We start from the raw sequence: 18395 nt of genomic DNA, 5'->3' as shown, positions 1-18395 counted from the left end.
ATGGGTGTATATACCTCTTAAAAGCAGTCGGCGGGAGCTGCCGTGCTGCCCGTGGGAACACAGCAAGTGCCAAACGTTTGGCGACGGGCATAGCCCTGACTAACTCAAAGGATGTCTTCTGAGTCTCGGTATGTACAGCCAAGCGTTTGCTCCAGCAAATACTCCTGTGCTTAATGTAACGCTGACCCCTTTAACTTTTAACATCGCTTCCCCTAATTAATCTGTTCAGGCCCCAGACTTAAATGGCTGTCCACAGCTGCTGCAAATTGATTTATCCCCTGATGGTGGTCCGAGTTGCTGACCAAAGCAGGATTTTTTTTTTTTCCCCTTTCCTATTTTTGGTCTACTAATCTGTTTCGACTTATTTCCTACTTATAGTAATGCTTGCATGCTTTTTGAAGGACTTAGAAAATATTTTCTCCTGACATGTAGCTAGAAACATAATTATTGTATTTGTAAACACAATATGTTAGGGCTAAGGGTGAATATAATTTATTTAATTACACCCTTGTAGCCTTACATTTCCTTCTCCATTTCTGCATCCTGACAGATGCAATGGAAAGTTTAAATAAGCAACTTTGTTAACTGTAGTTTGAAGCAAGTTGTGAAAGACTGATTTTAGTTCTATTGTCCAGGTTTTCTGTTCTGCTTTCCTGTTAACGGTTTAGTGAATCTGGATAGCCGAGAGGATTGAAACTGGTTTCTAATGGTTGTTAAAGCTGATGCTTGACCTTTCCATGGGAAGTCTGAAAACCTCATTCAGTTTATTCTGGGCCGATTTCCTTAGGAAATCCAATATGATCAGGGAATTTCCTTCAGCTTGGCTGAATGTTAAAAAAGCTTGTCTATCTTGTTTATACATTCTGATTTTAGCACTAGGTGTTTCTGTGGCTCTCCCCATCAATAGACAAAATCCTAGGAAAAAGCTCTGAATATGGCTTATTCATAACTGTGCAGTCTATGAAAATACGAAGTTGGCAAAGGCTTTGTTAGGTGTGAGATGCACTGCAGACTCGCTGTAAAGGTTTTTAATTAGCAAGTTATGCTTTATTTGATAAAACCGACCTTAGAAAAGTTATCGGTTATCATATCTGAACCTTGAGTATAATTGCTGCTACTTCCAATTCACGAGTCGTTTTTCTTTGCTGTGCTGGGAAGCTCAACCACGCATCAGGGCAAGAAAACCCCAAGCCCCACCAAAAACCCAACCCACCCTTAAATCCGTTGATGTCTCTGGCGAGCTGAAGCCGGGCCAGGCGTACAGGAGGTGATGGCAGGACTTCTTCTTGGGCCCTGCGTTTGCAGGAGGGTGAGCGGCTGGGTTCCCCAGCCGTGAGCATGCTGTAGGAGACAAGAACCATTCTGTTTGTAATGGAATGCAGACAGCAGTGTTAGGTCACTGCTTCCTGGCAACTGCTGCTCAAGTTGTTTTTCTTCAAAGGCTTTGTGCTTTTAAATAGTTTCCAAAATCTTTTTAAGTAAAACATTGCCTTCTACCATTTTTGACCACCTTAACGTTAACTCGTTTCGTGCCCAAATAATGGACCAGTAAAAACATCACACGGTGTCTCTCATCTGTATACGCTTAACACTATGTATGCCTGCGCACACATGGAGTTTTATACTGGAAGTATTGTTTATAGAATAAAGGGGAGAAAAATAGCTCCACCTGGAGTGCTGGTCAGTGGCTAGTCGGCTCAGGACATTCTTCCCTGTCAAATCCTGTTTCTCACTTCTCTGAAGTGAACTTCAGACGACAGGCGTTGAATGCGAAGCTCACTTCACTGAGGTGGCGCGCAGACTGCAAACTCCTCGTTGCCAGACACTTGGGGTGAAATGGGCATCTGCAGTATTTGCATAGGGGGTGATGGGGAGAAAAGGCTTGCAATGGTCATTTTCATCTTTCAAATCCACTTGCCACAGTCCATTACTGTTAAATCTTTAGCTAATTGAATAAGGATATTAGTACGTTGCTATTGCAGGAGCTTCAGATTTTTTAGATGGGGCGGGGGGGGGGGAGCTTGTTCTTTGTTCTGTAGAAACTTCAGTTGTCATGCAGAGATCAAGAAGCCTTATCAGCCGAAATAAAACGTGAATCTGGTGTTGTGCAGAGGCTGTTTCTCATGGCTTGGCTAAAGCAACGTACAAAGAAAATTATTTTAAATCGGAATATATTAAAAAAACTTTGATTCATGTAGTTAGTAACAGCCTGCTCTTTTCCATATAGCCTTTAATAGCTACCTATAATATTTATAAAAGTTTAAACTGACACTGAATTTAGCCTAAGTAGTGAGACTGTGAATTCTTAAAACATTGGCTTCCCTATTTCATTTTCTTCATGATCTTTCACACGTAAGATCTAAAAGAGTTAGTTTAAAAACTGAACTTTCAATGTAAAGGGTCTTGGTTTTCCACATAGATGTCCCTTTTTAAAGAACTGCTTCAAAATTGCAGTTACTCTGTTCTTATTTACTATAAACTTGATTAGTTTAATATATGGTAGCATAAATACATCAGGAAGTAGTATACTGTGTGGGTTTGCGGATAAAGAAAAATGATCAGCAGATGTAAAATCAAAGTCAAAATATCCTGCCCTTTAAAAGGCTTTTTTTTTATCCCCAAAATATTTTCATCTGAAAGACATTGACTTCCATCTTCATTTTTTTTTTTTTTTCTGCCATTGATATGAAAGTTCCCAAATAACGTTTAGAGAACAGTGGACATTTTATTAAAGTAAACATTAGTTCAGTATAATGGAGGTAATTGTAAGTGATAAGAGCTGAGCAGGTTATCTGTGTGTTGTTTAAACAGAAGGAGCTATTTTGCACCATTTCCAGTAGCCATCTGTAGAAGAGAAGGGTTTGCACCTGTCTGTCCACACTAATTATAGATTAGGTCCAAAGAAATGAAATTCGAGTAGGCTTTCTCTTAATGAAATCCATAGTGATTTTATTGTAAATGTGTTTTGTGTACAGACGGTGATGGTTGGGGCTGTGAGTAAAACAAATTGCTGTATGGCTGTCGTGTACTTGTCGGTGTAAAGCAGGATACTGCTGCATTAACGAAGGTGCTGAATAAAAACGCAGTGCTGCTCCATTTAAGACCTAGCTCAAGCCACCACTGAAGCCTAGGATTAGTCAAAAAAGGTTTACTGAAAGCAGAGAGTCTTCAGGGGGTATGTCTCAGGCTAGACTTCTCGGTTACCATCACTTTCGTGTCAATGTACTGGCAGATAGGTGGTCCTTTGGCTGAAATGTGAGGTAGAAATGGTTTCGTGTTAAAGATGTACACATATACATTCCAAGTGTGTCAGAAATACTCTCCTCTGGTTTAACACTATAATTACTAAAACGAAGTGGAAAGAGTGAGAAATGCATTCTGCAGTAAAAGGTCACATGAATTTCTACCACATCTGTTTATAGTAATTATGAACATAATTAACATAAGAATTACAAGTGAAGTAATGACAAGCTGAGCTATGAGATATTATGCCATAATGGTCATATGTTGGAATTCTCACATTATAGCACACTAGAATTCACATATTCAATGCAAGAAAGAAAATGTTAGATTTTTATCTATTTTAATGCTTCAAAACTTATCTGCCTGGGGCAGATGGACTTTATGCTTTATAGGAAGGTAACCCATTATTAAGAGAGAGCCAGTTGAAATTAAGATTTCTAGCCTGCAGCTTGGACTTTGAGACAGCTGTGCTTATGGAACACCACTTCTGTTACACATTTGTACTCATTGTATTTATTTTATTTAACACACATTGCTTTATTTTTAAATGTGAGTGTTTTCGCAGCAAACTGTTTACGTTAGAAAGGATCCCGGATTAGTTTTTCTTTAGAGTATTGTGATTTGAGTAGTAAAACTGCCTGTTGGAATGGCCAACATAGATATAAGACACACATTGTGGCCATGCAAGATGAGAATCTGATGGATCCTAAATTAGTTCATGGCATGATGGAGATACATTTCAAGGAAAAAAATCCGTAACAAAAACAATGAAAAAGAGCAATCTCCCATTTGTACGTAGTATTTTGAAAGAACATATGCAGAGAGAAAGCTCTGTGGTACCTTGCAGGTTGAATTAATTAAAGTCACTTTTCGGGTTTTTTTAAGAAATGCATAGAACATACCATTAAGTTTAAGGGCTAAGGTTTCAAATGAGTTGACTAAATTCTGTAATATGACCTGTCTGATTACCTCTAAATATGGTTGTCACACAACTGACAACTGGAGGAAGTTGAGGGAGAAGTGGCCCTTCTTCAGGGTAAAAATACTGGCTGAGCAATGCATAGTAAATTTGACATGCGAAAATCAGTTTGCCTTTAATGAAAACTCAGTCCTGTTTCTGCGATAGGAAAATTTGCCAAATTGCTGTCTTTCTAAAGCTAAAACATATAGAGTGGTTCACGAAAAATAAAAAAAAAAATTACCTTGTGCTACGTCTCAGTGATACCAAGAGGTTTTCCCATTATTGGATTAGTGGAGGATTTGTGACAGACCCCTTTTTATCTGACATTCATTGCGGTGACACGATTTTCACACACACGCCCTTCCCCCATCTAGGTTCTGGTTTTCACTTTGTATTACGTGTCAAATTCCCTTTATTTCTTTTCTTGTGGAAAAAGAACTGCTATCTTGGCCGAGTGATTTTTGGAAGGAGTTCTGTGCTGAACAATGCCTGTCTCGCTCCAGCCTGCGTCATTGTCCTCATCCCAGCCTTCACGGTGCTCCTCTGCAGACCCGCAAGGGAAAGGTGTCTCCTTAACAAATAAGTGTTGATTCCTGGGGAGAAACATTTTTAAAAGTTTAAAAAAACTGAAGGCGCAGAGTGCGCTTGGCCAAGCTGGTGCCGCCATTCCACTGGCTAGGCTGCTTCGCCGCCTACCATCCCTCTACCTCATGATCACCCAGTCCTCTGATGGATCCCATCAAAAAAAACCCAAAACCCTCTGTTTTCTCAATCCCTCTACCTCACAATCACCTAGTCCTCTTTGATGGATCCCATCAAAAAAACCAAAACCCTCTGTTTTCTCAAAACCTGAGCTGTTGAGTGGAGGGACCTACTCTGGGTTACTGTTCATCCTCTGGTGAATGATGCCACCGCTCGCAGCGGCCCTGTTGTGTTCAGGCTCTTCTGCCACCGGCAAGGCCGAGCGATTCGGGGCACGCGCTTGGCCAAACCGGGATCGGGTGCGTCCTGTGCCCGTGGTCGGCCAGGAGATTTTTGGGCCAGGAGCTGTTGGCACAGCCTGTGAAGCGGGAGCTGGGCTGAAGGCAAAGGCAGCCATGGGGACATCACCTTGGTGGAAATGGAGGTGACCTCAGGCTGGGGAGCCAGCGGCGAGCTCCCCTGGCTCTCTGGCAGGGTCCTTACCCCGCAGACGCTCCGGGCAGCCTCCAGGGGCAGCGCCGGGTGGGATGGCCGCCGGAGGTCGGGCACAAGAACAGGGCAGGGCACCCCGGGAGCCGCCGCCTTCTCACCCGGCGGGCGGCGCGGAGGTGGCGCCTCTCCCCTCACGCCGGGCGCGGCCTCCCCGGGGACCCCCGCGCCGCCCCGGCCCCGCTCCCTCACACCCACCGCACATCCTCCGGCCCCCAGTCTGGGCCGCGCTGATACCGTAATCGCCCCGATGCACGCCGCCATCGCGCTCCCCCCCGCGCCGGCAGGGCCACGGCGGCGCGATGTGCCGTCCTTGCGCCGCAGATAAGCTGCGAGGTGCGTTTGAGGCGCACAAAGCCCCGGCCGCGCCGGCGCCTCCCTCCCCTCCCCTCCCTCCCTCCGCCGGAAGGTAATCTCCACCCGCGGCTCGGCGAAGTGGGGGGGGGCACACACTCTTCGCCGCCCCCCGCCCGCCCGGCCCTGCGCCCGGCTCCCTCGGCGCTGCACAAGTCGATAGGAGCGGGGAGAAGTGAAGATGTAACCTCTTATCTCCCCCTCTCCCCGGAGCGGGCGGGGGATTTACAGGCAGAGATTAGCCGGCGGGGAGAAGGGATCTGCCTTTTGTTGGGCGGGGGGCGGCGGTGGCCTGGGCGCTGCCTCCGCCCCCCCCCCCTTCCGCCGCCCCCGGGCCGCGCTGAGGGGAGGGGGACGGGGACGGAGCGGGGTGTCGCCCGCCGCGGGCCCGTGGGGAGGGAGGAGGTAGCGGGAGAACAATAGGTTGGGGGGGGACCCCGCTTTAAACACGGCCGAGGAAGGAGAGCGGCTTGTCTGGGTGTTTGACGGGACGAGAGTGTGTGTGTCCGTCGGGGGGAAAGGGCCGGCGCGGCGGGACAGCCGCTCCCTGAGGGGAGCGGGGGTGGCGGCCGGGGCCAAGGGGAGCGGCGGCGGCGGCCTCCGGGGACGAGCTGTCCCTGCCGGCGGTGGCGGGTCGGGTCGTCCTCCCCGCAGGGCCGGCTCCCGAGGGGCGCTGTGAGGAGCGGGCACCCACCATGGCGGTGCCGGGGTGGTGCCAGTGGAGGCTCCTGGCTTCCAGACCCCCCCCTCAGAGGATGACAGCGGGTGTGAGGGAAAGTGGCTTTTTATTTGTTATTGCTGTTTTGGACTTTTGGTGGTGATTTTTTCCGTTCTGGCCAGATTGAGGTGACTTGCACGCCGAGCGTGTGCACGCACGCTGCCTTAGCAAAGGGCTTGATCAGCGATCATTTAAAGCAACATTAAACAATTACCTTTAAAATATATTTAAAAGTTTGAAATATTTATATTGCCATTTCACTTTGTCAAGTGTTTGCACAGATAGATATATAGATATGATCCGGTAACTAAAAGCCTAATTAAAATTTGTTCAAAGGCAGGGGGGCATGTATTCCTGTTGACAGCAGCGGATCGATAGGGTAAGACAATAGAGCCCCATTATTTTACTTCCATTGACTGAACATATTGACATTTCAGGTTTGCGATTGCCTCAGTGAGCATGATGAAACACTGAAATTCACGAACCAACTGTCTGGAGTGGCACATATATTACTGTATGTCATCTCTGCCTTCAGGTTACCTTATCACTGAAGCAGAATGGTAATGGATGGCAGCAGAGTACTTCAGAGGGGTTAGGGCTCCATCAGTTAAGAAGCTGACACATAGCAGGTTTCAGGAGTATCTTTAATTACACCTGGAATTATGTACAAGGGAAGATGGTCCTTGTTACCTGCTGCTGCGCTTCAGAGTTTACAGGCTTAGAAGCAGACAGGATAACAAGGTACTTATGTTTCATATTTTATATACATGACTTGATACCTTAAACTTCTGCAAGAGCCCAAGGACTTCTGATTGTGCTGTTTGCATGCTTGCCATGTTCACCAATGGCAGCGTCTCAGCCTGGTCTTGATGCTCAAGTTCCAGAGCACCTGCTAGACCTTCTCCCAGTCTGAAGATTGCGAAGGAAACAAAGAACAACTTTAAAATAAATAAATGCGCTTTGGGTTTCTCCCCCCTCAATGTGCTCGATCCACAATACTCAGGGAATTCAATGCAGTGAGACTACAGCAGAATTATATACACATTTTCTCCTTATACTAAGTACTGTAAAAAGAAACGCCTGTGCAATATGTGTATGCATAATTGTATATATTAATTTATATGATTGCATACAAATGCATGTATAAAGAAGACCCAGTGGTTGCAGAACACACAACGTGTCTTATTATTTCAAAGGCTTTCAGATGTTCTTTAAAATCTAGCTGACCGTAGAATGAAATCCATCAGGGTTAGGCAGAGATAGAGACTGAAATTAATTTAAAGCAGACAAAGAGCTAATATGAAAGAGCCACTAGTGATTTAACTCATTTTTAAAAGTAAGTGTAATGAAAATATAAAATGTATTCTGAGTGTGCCATCTACTCAGCAATTGTTGCCATCAAGTGGACTGCTGATGCCCTTTAAGATGGTAAAAAGAAAACTAGTCCTTTATACCATTTTCATGAAAATGTTAGTTTTCTGTTTGATCAGCAGGTGCTGTTGAGATGAAAGCCATGTGTAAATTTTCAGAAGGCCAAAAGTGTCAATTCAGAAAAGGAAAGTGATAAGAGAAAATGCAATCAGTTTTCCTGTTTTCAATTTGTGCAGGATTTGAAGAGCTGTTTTGTTAAACTGCTACATCTGCTCCAATATGAATATTGAACTACTTCCACTAAAAATAACACCCTATAATTTGGAAGCCATTGCAATCTTTTGTTAATGCAAGTGGGTTATTTAAAAAAAAATCTATTCTGAAAAATCTCCTGCCTAATGTGCATTTTTGTTTATCGGCACTTTTATCTTCGGCAGATAAAATGGCATTATGCAATTAGGACCATATCTATTTGGACTGTAAAAATGGGACTGGATAGCTGAATGTCACTATGTTGGTAAAAGGGCTTAACTCATACATTTAAAATAATTTTATTAATAAACTATGATTGTATCTTAAAATGACAAGTGACTGCTTCCCCATTGCAACAATATCACTTTACCTACTACTGAGGGACTTGTTCAAAGTAAAGGATGTTCAGAGTATGTCAGAACATTCTTGCGCTTGTTTCATTCCTGCTATTCCTGCAAATCTTAAGTTTCGTCTCATCAAGGACGTTTGAGTTAATGGTGCTTTTGGAGTAACTTTTTCCATGGTTAAATGAAATCATTAAATCAGGCTCAAGTGCATATATACCAAAATATTTGCTGCTGTGAAGCTGTTAACCCAACTGAGTTTTATGAACCTGGAAAGCACAGCAGTGGTGGAGCATAAATTTTCTCTCAGAGGCATCTCCAGAGAAAATAACACTATTGCTCTCTAATTTTATAAAAAAAATCTCATGAAAAGAGGATGTGTTTGTTAGTTTTATAAAATAAGGACCTAAATGAAGAAGTGATAATTCACTGTTACATCTATAGAAGTGTGTACACAAGTAAATGTGCAGAATAAAGTGAGAGTTTTTGCTTCTTTATTTCAACATAGAGAATTACCTGGTTTTAGTATTAGACTAGGTTTTAGCTGTTGGATTCTAATCTAGTAGTCAGGAACTCAGTGTTTTTTGGCAGGTGTCTGCATGGGAAAGGGTCTCGCTGATGCTTCTGTTTGGTTTTGCAATTGGATTTGTAAGCTTTTGACCTTGGGGGATTTTCCTCAAAGTGATCTACAGATCAGAAATAATTAAAATTCAATACAGTGAAATTTAAATATAGAATGGATTTTGTGCGAGAACCATGCTTGTGGTAGGTTGCCTAGAAGTCTGTGGCATGTCTACTTTATAGTTTGTATTCCCAAACATAACTGTGTGCACACATGTGCATAAATTTATGTTGAATGACAGAGGGATGATTATTTATACAGATTTTATCCAAAACTCTGTGCACTCCTGAAACATAACAAAAAGCCTCCCTCCCCAGAAGAGTGTTTACATCCTGTGACAGTCACTAGATTTAAATCTTCTAAACATGAAAGTTGTTTCCTTTCCTCCAAACCTTCTTTTCCCCAACAAAGCTAACCCTGTTAAACCTCACCTTCTGTGGGACGTATACATAGTTATAGACATATGCACGAGAAGGAAATATTACAAAAACACGGCCGATTGGGGCAAAATGTCTGTAGCCTTAAAAAGCTTGTGATATCTGCCAACAGCAGAAGCCGCGCCGGGGAGACCCTACCTCGGCTGACCCGGGGATGCGAGAACCTCGAGAGGAGCCTCGTGTTAGTGCTTGGCGCCTACGTGGGGCTTTCTGCTCGCAAATATTACCGAGCAAATGCTCTGTCGTAGCCTGGTGGTGGAGATGACTGGCTGCCTGAAGAGGTTTTAAACCAAGGGGGGCTTCTTGCTTTGGTCATGGGATTATTATTTTTTTTTTTTTTTGGTACTTTTTACAGAGCTTGGTGTAGAGTCCAGCCCCAAAAGAAAGATTATAGCTGGATGTAGGATATCCAGATTTTCTTATCTAAATTTTCTAAACACATCCATGGGAGTGCTCTGTTTTTCTTATTCTTTGCCAAAAATGCTGCATGCAGTTTTGCTGTTCCTGTTGAATAGTTGCCATATTTAACTCCAGTGGTTGTGAATGGAAATGTGAATATGGAAAGAAATTCTTTCATGCGCCCTTTCATCTTTTGTATCACATTTTGGGATGCCTGGAAAGGAAGGGCATCCTAGATATTCAAAATATTTCTGGATACACACGAATAATTTGAAAGAAAGTTCAGCAACTTGGTTTTGTTTATATGTAGTTTTTGGGCATGTGTGATGCAGTGACTTATTTAAGTAATACCTTTTTTTACTCAGTACTTATTTAATTTACTCACCATAAAAGCACACTTGTGTTGTACAGAACTGTACAGCAACAGTATTCCTGAATGTTCCCATATTGCAACATGCTGACATGGGATCTTCATGGGATAGTTCATGGGTTTCTTCAGTCATTTTAAGAAGGCGCTTGATTCATTGCCACTTTTCTGTCCATCAAGGCAGGCAGACTGTGGTGCTTATAATAAAGTAAATATCCAAAGATCATGGAGGATAATAGGTTCTGTCAGAAATTAGGTAGCTGTCTGGGAAGACAGAAGACTCCACCTAGTGGAGTGGAATTAATCTGCATGCAGTGGCAGGCAATGGCATATAATAAAATAGGTATAATTTATGAAAAGCCATGTTGCTGCAGTGAGTAAAAACCAGGAATTTTGACAACCGTCTGGGGAGATGGTTGCATGACCATTACAAATCGTACAAGACTGTAGTTACTTTTGTTGCTCTAGGAGGCTTACGTATGTCTGCCTTGTTGGATGTTAATATACAATTTGCATAAGTAGTAGTCATTACCGCTAGCCATTTTATTTGGAGACTTACCGACTAGATTTTTTGATTTCTGATGATGACCACACAGGTGCCCTTTTTGAATGTGGCCCAGGTGTCATTTTAAATAGCTTGGGCAAAAAGCCCCCAATTCAACCCCTAAAACTTCTCCACTTTTTTCCATTATGATTTATTTTTTTCCAGAATATGTGTTATGGTTTTGTTTTTGTTTACTTCTGTAACGGCAGTATCAGGATGCTGGTTCTTCGTGCTGTCATGACAGGGTGGGTGGCACGTTTAGTAAATCTGTGCGTGCCTTCTGGTAGTCCCGACGCTTAACAGTTATCTCTGTTATGAAGCATCAAATTATATGGGGTTTTGTACCTGTGCTTTGGTTCCCCATTGATTTGGTCCCATTGTGTTACTAGGATGGAATACAATGAATTTTAAAGCTGGGATGCAAGCGAACACCCGACCCAAGCAGCAAAGATAGTGTCTTAAAATCCTCTTGGAAAATTCATCTCGGCATTGAATTACGCCTGCGTTAGACAAGTTCAAGAAGAGAATTGCCCTAGACCAGCTCAGGCTTTGAAAGTGAGAGAGCGTGAGGCCATTGCCAGAAAATGAGACGATTAGGGTACAACAAAGGAGACAGAATGATACTGCTGCAAAGGATATTTTGGAAGAGTGCTCCAAAGGAGTGCTTTCAGTGACAATCCAGGTGGGTTTGTTGCCAGAGCCATTAAAGCGTAGTGGTGCCAGAGAAAGCTGCCAACAAATTTAGGGATAATGGCACCTGCGGGTGTGCTATCAATGGATGGTAGTGCCAGGATGATTTTTTATTTTATTTTAATGGTGGCATTGCTAAAAGTATTTAAGGGTAATGTTATAGAAAGGGTTTTAGTGAGTGAAGTCACAGAGTTCTAGGAACCATTAAGCAAAAGCTGTTTCATGACTCTACTATTTATTATTTTTAAAGCTCGTTGGCAAACCACTTAATGGTGGAAAAGCACGCTGCAACCTGTATTAAAGCGTGCTGCAGATGAGCAAGGAAACCATCGCGCTGAACAGAATAGCCTAGCTTAGTTTCCAAATGTTACATGCATTTCATGTGCACCATGGTAAATTAATGCAACTCCATGGGTCAGCAGATCTTGTAAACTTTGAATTAAAAGTACTGGACCTCAGATCTTCCATGGTATTCATGTGTCCAGTTCTATTGAAGATGGTGTTTCTTTTGTTGAAACGCCAGTCTGAGGATTTGGACCTTCAGGCTTTCTGTGTTTCCAGCTCATACCCGTGATCGCTTTGCTGGAATGATGCTGAGACTTAGATCCAGATACGGCCCTAATGGCATTATATTATATAAGGTTAAGGGGCTAGCTCAGGTCTGAATGTAAATTCTCTTTGATTTGTAAATTATAGACATTCTCTGAATTGTAAATTATAGACATACCTGATGAAGAACTCCATATATAGGAGAGAAAAAAGTCTATTCCTTCTGTAATAATATTCTCAGAGTTTCTTGTTGATTCTGTGGGACCAGAATTCTTAACTTCTGTGTCCCAAGAGCTGTGTGAACTGTGTTGAAGCCAGCTGCCTGCTCCAAAATTTTCCGAAGTATGTAGCTACAGTAGATTTAAAGAATGAATCAATGTATAATTGCCCTTCCAGGTGCTGAGATTTGTCCCATCCTCTTTCCAAGGGGAGGTTTTGATGTTAATTTTCTAATTTTTTTTTTTTTTGAAGTCCAGGCCTAAATTTTTCCTCTTACAGAGCTATTACTGGCCACTGTTGTTTTTATTATCCCATAGCTTCTCTAGGAAGAGAAGGATGGGCAGGACCTCAGTGACATTGCCAGAGCAAGTAAGTCATCAGTGGCTGTGTGCTCCCCAGGAGGTCACAGGAAGCAGGTGGCTGTGTTAATTGTCCTCGCTTCCAACTCTTGTCCTTCCTGGAGGCAATTTAGAAGTGGTCAGGAAGCGTCAGGCCCACCGTGTCCCCCCAGGTTCACTACTTCACGCGTTCATAATAATTTGAGGTATGCACTAGGCGAGGGAAACTGCGTAGGAATCCTTACTGTCCTTCCTAAGTTGTGTGGGTACCTGACCTGGAAGGGCTGAATGCCACCCCCGCAGAGTGGGTTTGGGATTGCAGCTGGAATCTAGCAGAATAAGAAATAATTCTATTTAAAAAAAAAGCCAACTTTAAAAGGTATTTCCCTAACATACAGCATCGTTCTTCTTTCAGGCTACTGATAAAATTTCTAGGAAAGAAAACCACAAAAACTCATGAGGTGCATGAAATATTTCTGGAAACTATGGCCCACTTTTATCTGGTGCGTGGAGGATAGGGAATGCAAATACATTTCCTCCTTAGGCCAGTTGGGTTTTAATTGTCTTTGTTGCAACTCCACCATCAGTAGTCTTGGATCCCTAAAAGGGACTCAGTGCTGTGCTTTGGAAAATCAGTTAGGGGCTCGCTACCTCTGATGGGCTTCTTGTTAATTGTTTGCTTGATTTTTTTAACAGTGAAGGCATGCAGCGTTGCTGAGTATCTTGCTGCAAGTATCACACCCAGTGCTGTGAGCCAGGTTTTGAACTACCAGCAATGTTTCTTTAAGTGTCTTTTGGAAAGAATCCACTCATGTTGGAAGTGATGCAAGTGCAGTAATAAATGTCATACTAGTTAGTTATTTATGTGCCATATGCGTTTTGGGTGAAAACTCTGAGCTTCTGCTCAGGTGTACTCTTGGTTTTACTGAGACTACTTGCCTAAATAAGGTGGGCTGCAGAATTATGTGGCTGGTGAATCATACTGGTTTCTGAATCACTCTTATAAAATATCAGCCTGAAATACTAACAAATAATGAGCACATTGTGCTTGGACTTGTATGTTATTTAAAGAATAGCATTTTAAAGCAGAATATTTTGTAAAATGTTCGTTTAAAAACCACTTTGCAATTTACTTCCATCAAACCCATTGTACCAGGAAAAATACCTCCTTCAGAAGGGAAAAGGTGTCAGTATTCTGTAAGAATATCTGATTTTTATCCAGCTATTTGCTATTTAAGCTCCCTTCTTTTCAGTGCAAGGAGATCAGCTGACAACAGCAGCAACCAAATCGTGTTTGCAGCTGGGCAATTACAGTAGACCCTAAGATCTGCGACTGTCAACCATGAACGCAGATGCCTTCAAAGTTCTGTTTTTCTTCCATGTGGAAGTCGTTGGCATGGAACAGATGCCTTCATTTTGGAGAAACCAACCTCTGGATATAATTGGTTCTCTCTTCTCTCGTCCTCTAGGGACAGTCTCTCGCAGATGAAATTAGATGAGAGCACAGGCACACACGCTCACACATGACATGAAGCAGGAGTTTTCAGGATCTCTCTCTTGTTTTGTCACGTGGAACTGTTTTACAGCTGGAAGATTTCACTCCATTTTTAGCACTCTATACACATGATGATGATGCTATATGAAAAACATGCAAATTAAAATATATATCTGGCCAAAGTTTATTATTAATCTAGGCATGCTTGTTTAGAAATAAGACAAGCATATCCAGCCCCTATTACTTTAGTGTTAAATGTTGACTTCTGCGCTATCTATTGATGCTGCAGTCTCAGCAATTTAAAGTCAAATAGCAGAAGAGACAAGATGGTTTAAAAAACTTCTGTTGCAGTGGTGGAATCAAAGTATTTTCATCAGGTGGTTTGCTGATTGTTAACATAGGAGGGAAAAAGCAAGTAGTTGCTTTCAAATTTCCCCTAGCATACAGGCATTCAATTAAGGGAGTGCATTTACAGGAACTTTAGCAGAACTGGTCCAGTGAACACCTGTGATGAGCTGTTGCTGGGTACTGAAGAGCCTGTGTCCTCTCAATGCAGATGGGATGATGGTAATGGAACTTAAAGGCTCTAAGAGAAGGGGAGAATCGACCAACTCTGCCCATCAAAAGCTTTTGTCGCTCCCTTTCCCCTCCAGTGTAACAGCTACCAAATCATTGCGGTTTATGTGACTTAGTACTATTAAAATAAATGAATACCATCTTTGGGTTACCTTAAAAAGCTCAGTTGTGAATTGTGACAGTCAGCCAGTGCTGTGTAAATTGGGTAGAGTGGGTATCTCCAGGAGGTATCGTTGGGTAGAGTGGGTATCTCCAGGAGGTATTGTTGGGTAGAGTGGGTATCTCCAGGACGTATCGTTGGGTAGAGTGGGTATCTCCAGGAGGAGGGTGCAGCAGGGATCAGGGACTGCCAGGAGGTAAAATACCGCTGCTGGCGCCCAAGAGCCTGGAGATCTGTCATCTCTGAATGCTTTTTCTTGCTTAAGTTCTATTTCTGAGCAGAAGCTTTTTTTTTTTATGTTGCTGTTTAATGTAACAGCCCATTTCAATCACCAGGTATAAAATTTATCTAGGCAAATGTAACTCTTCCATGAATGGGCTGATGAACTGTAGGAGTTGCTTAAAGATGCTGTGCCTTTATAACAGCATAGGTAAATCCTGCTGGTTGGTAGCACATCAGTGACCTAAATTCTGAACCTGATTTTTCAGATTTTAACGGTAATTTCCATATTTCATGTGAGGAGGAGTTTACTACTACTGTAGCTTTTCCATCTCTTAAAAGTTGAGCGGGCATGTCACCATCAATGAAAACTGTCCGGAGTTATCTTGGTCCTGCCTTGGTCTGGGTAGTTGGTAGAAGGCAATCTGCCTTTTAGACACTGGATATAGCTGGATAGCTGCAGCATGCTGTGGTCCTTTGTTTCTCACTGACACCCACGAGTGGTGTGGGTGGAGGACATTCACTGGGACTGCCAGCAGTTAGAAGGAACCCCAAAGTAAACTTAGTTTTGCACCGATGACTCTTCAGGTTCTATAAAGGAGTGGGTAGATTCTTTGGTGTAGGAACTTCAGAACTTCAGTGCAGCTCTTAGTGTTGTCTTTCTGAAGAATCACATATTAAGGGAAAAATTTCACCAGAGTAGTGCTTAGGTGATGAAGGGATTTCTGGCAGTAACTAGGAAGCACAATAACGGTTGATTTCTTTTGAGGCTGATCCTGATATTTGTAGTCTTTACATCCTATTAATTCCTTGAAAGATAAGCTGATACAAGAATGATTTGCCAGGGCCAATGGCTCCTCTAAAAATCTTGGCTCAGGTTATATCCCCCTTCTCTCCACATACAAGATAAAAGCACTGTGAATATGAGGTTAACTGAATTCAAATAGAAGACTCTCTCGAGTTATTGCATTCCTTAGAAAATAAATACATTTCTCATATGGTTGAGATTGATCAAAAAAGTATTCTGTATGCCAGTGATTACATTCCCATCTGTGATTAAGGTTTTCTGTCTGCATCTGGTTTTCACATTATATTTCTGTAACAAGAATCCTTTATATGGCAGAGTTCATTCTCTGTATTTTCTATTAGCTGCAGCTTGAACTACTGCACGGATCGCAGATTTACACATGTGGTTTTCATTACTTCATACCATTGAGAAAAAGTAATATTTGTTTGGGAAAGTATGTTTTTCAAAATTTCCATGGTAATACAACATGTTGATCCTTTTTTATAACACTCTTGTAAGACTACAAATTGTTCGAGGCATTCTACTTTCAGTGAAGTTCAGACTTTAGACAATTTTGCATGTACATTCGAACAACAGCAGCAGTTTACAATTCAGGAGGCAAAAATAAATTTAAAAAAGGAGATTAGCGTAGAATGGGTATAACAGAATGCATCCATCACTTTGGAAAATGTGGCATATAGAGAAAATGAATGTGGGGCTGAAACAAAGGACGAGTAGTAAGTTAAAGTGATGTCTTCATTGTAAAGTGGACGACAGATGGGTACTTTGTTTTTTTTAGTAAGAACTTCTTTTTTTACTGTAAGAGGTTTAAAAATCTTTTACCAGCCATGAAAAGGGAGTATGCTATTCAGCAGACACAAATATTGAATTCTTATGTTACATAATTTAACATATTTGATCATAATTATTTCTAGTGGCCAAATTAGTAAAGGTTAGCAAAACATGAATACATCTTTACAGATGGCGGCTGTGGGTAATTCTGAATCCAAAATATGATGTTACTTTAATGTTCTACTGTAAGTCCATATTTCAACCAGACTATGCTATCATCACTCAGTAGAAAACTTAATGTTTAAATGATCTCAGTGAAATTAATAGGGTCACTTGGTCGGTGGAGGACTTTTCAATTTTGTTAGGGGCATGAGTTTCTGGCCTTAAAAGTCAGATCAAAGAATAACAACAATTTAGGGAATATTGTATGCATTTATGGAAATGTAAAGCGTTATGCAAAAGTTTGGACAATTGAAAAATACACAGTTCCTGATAAGGCACAACTGAAAGGTCATTTTTGTTGCCTACATAAGAACTTGGTGACAACTAGAGAATTTAGTGAAAAATAAAAACCATTTTAGAAACGCAGTTATTGCACCCAAGTTGGTGAGCCCTGACCACATTTTGGAGATTATTCTCCACATGCCAAAGGCAGTTGTGTCCTACTGAAAGCTTCTCAGTTGCCAAGTGCTGGTAGAGTCCTGCAGTCCTTACAAGCCTCTCATTTTCACTGAAGTCGATAGAATTTTGGCTTGGGTCAGGGTGGCGGGGAAACATCCGACCACGAACGTGGGAAAGAAAGGACTTTAAATGGCGAACTCCTTTTGTTCTGTAACCTTAACTTTTAACTTGGGAAGGTTTGTTTTGATTTGAGGAGGATGCTTGCTTGTGAGAAGGATGGCGATTTCTAGCACAAGCACAAATATGATCTTTTGCAAATGCCCTTGGGCAATACATTTTTTTGCAGTAAGATCTGGTCCAGGAGAGGGTTGGGCCTGGGTCCTTGGTTAGATGCATGCAGCTGCGACCAGTTCCTTATGCATGCTTAACTTACATCCCGAAATACCTGGATAGTGGATGCAGATTGAAGCATGCGTGTGTAACTGCGTGTGCCTGGCTCCGAAAATCTTTCTGCCTTGACATAATTGCAAACCCCTGAAAAGCCTGTTAATGTCTTGGAAAAACTGACAACGCTGTAATACAGTCTCCTACTAATGACAAAGTATTTGTGTAACCCAAATAAACAGTTTTTGTAGGTGTCGGAGTGGGAGGGAAATTGCCTTTTCAAAAGTGGGAGGAGGATTTGGAAATATATCAATAGCTTTTTGATCTCCCTTTGTTTAAATGTGTTTGCTGTTACGACTTACAAATCCAAATTAGTATAGCGATGTGTAATTGCAAGGTCTCTATTTTTAGTAACCATGTTTGTTTAATAAATGATTCTCTAGAGCTTCTGTTGAACCAGGTAAAGTATGTAATATGTTATATTATATGAATGTATTTTAAACCAAGCATTTTTACAGAATTAGCTAATAGGTGTTTTCATGGTAGAATACAGGCTGCCCTTAGTTTGTTCCCCTCTGTATGTCAACTGTTTTAAATGAGCAACTTATGAAAACGGCCTTTGTCAAAGAATTAATACAGTTTTAAAGTACTGCCTTATATTAACTAAGAAAATGTGGGTAATTGATTTAGAATGATAGCGTTTCTGTCTTCCCTTTTTATTTAAGAGACTGCTATTATCATGCAAATGAAGGGGTGTGGTGC

General features: G+C 42.0%; 1 protein-coding gene across 2 annotated transcripts in view; it reads left to right on the top strand.

Annotated features, from left to right (window-relative positions):
- The window catches only part of RUNX1T1 (RUNX1 partner transcriptional co-repressor 1), a 118932-nt gene that overhangs the window by 1729 nt on the left and 98808 nt on the right, over nucleotides 1–18395 (top strand). The window contains exon 1 of one of the 2 annotated variants that reach the window (XM_074145409.1): nucleotides 5555–5804. The exons of the other annotated variant lie outside the window; for it this stretch is intronic. The gene's annotated coding sequence lies outside the window, so the exon portion shown is untranslated. Of the gene's footprint in view, nucleotides 1–5554; nucleotides 5805–18395 lie in introns of those variants that run through there. 2 annotated transcript variants of the gene reach the window in all.

Source organism: Numenius arquata, chromosome 3 (genome assembly GCF_964106895.1).
Source record: "Numenius arquata chromosome 3, bNumArq3.hap1.1, whole genome shotgun sequence".
Taxonomy (NCBI): Eukaryota; Metazoa; Chordata; class Aves; order Charadriiformes; family Scolopacidae; genus Numenius; species Numenius arquata.
This window is presented reverse-complemented; position numbering and strand designations above follow the sequence as displayed.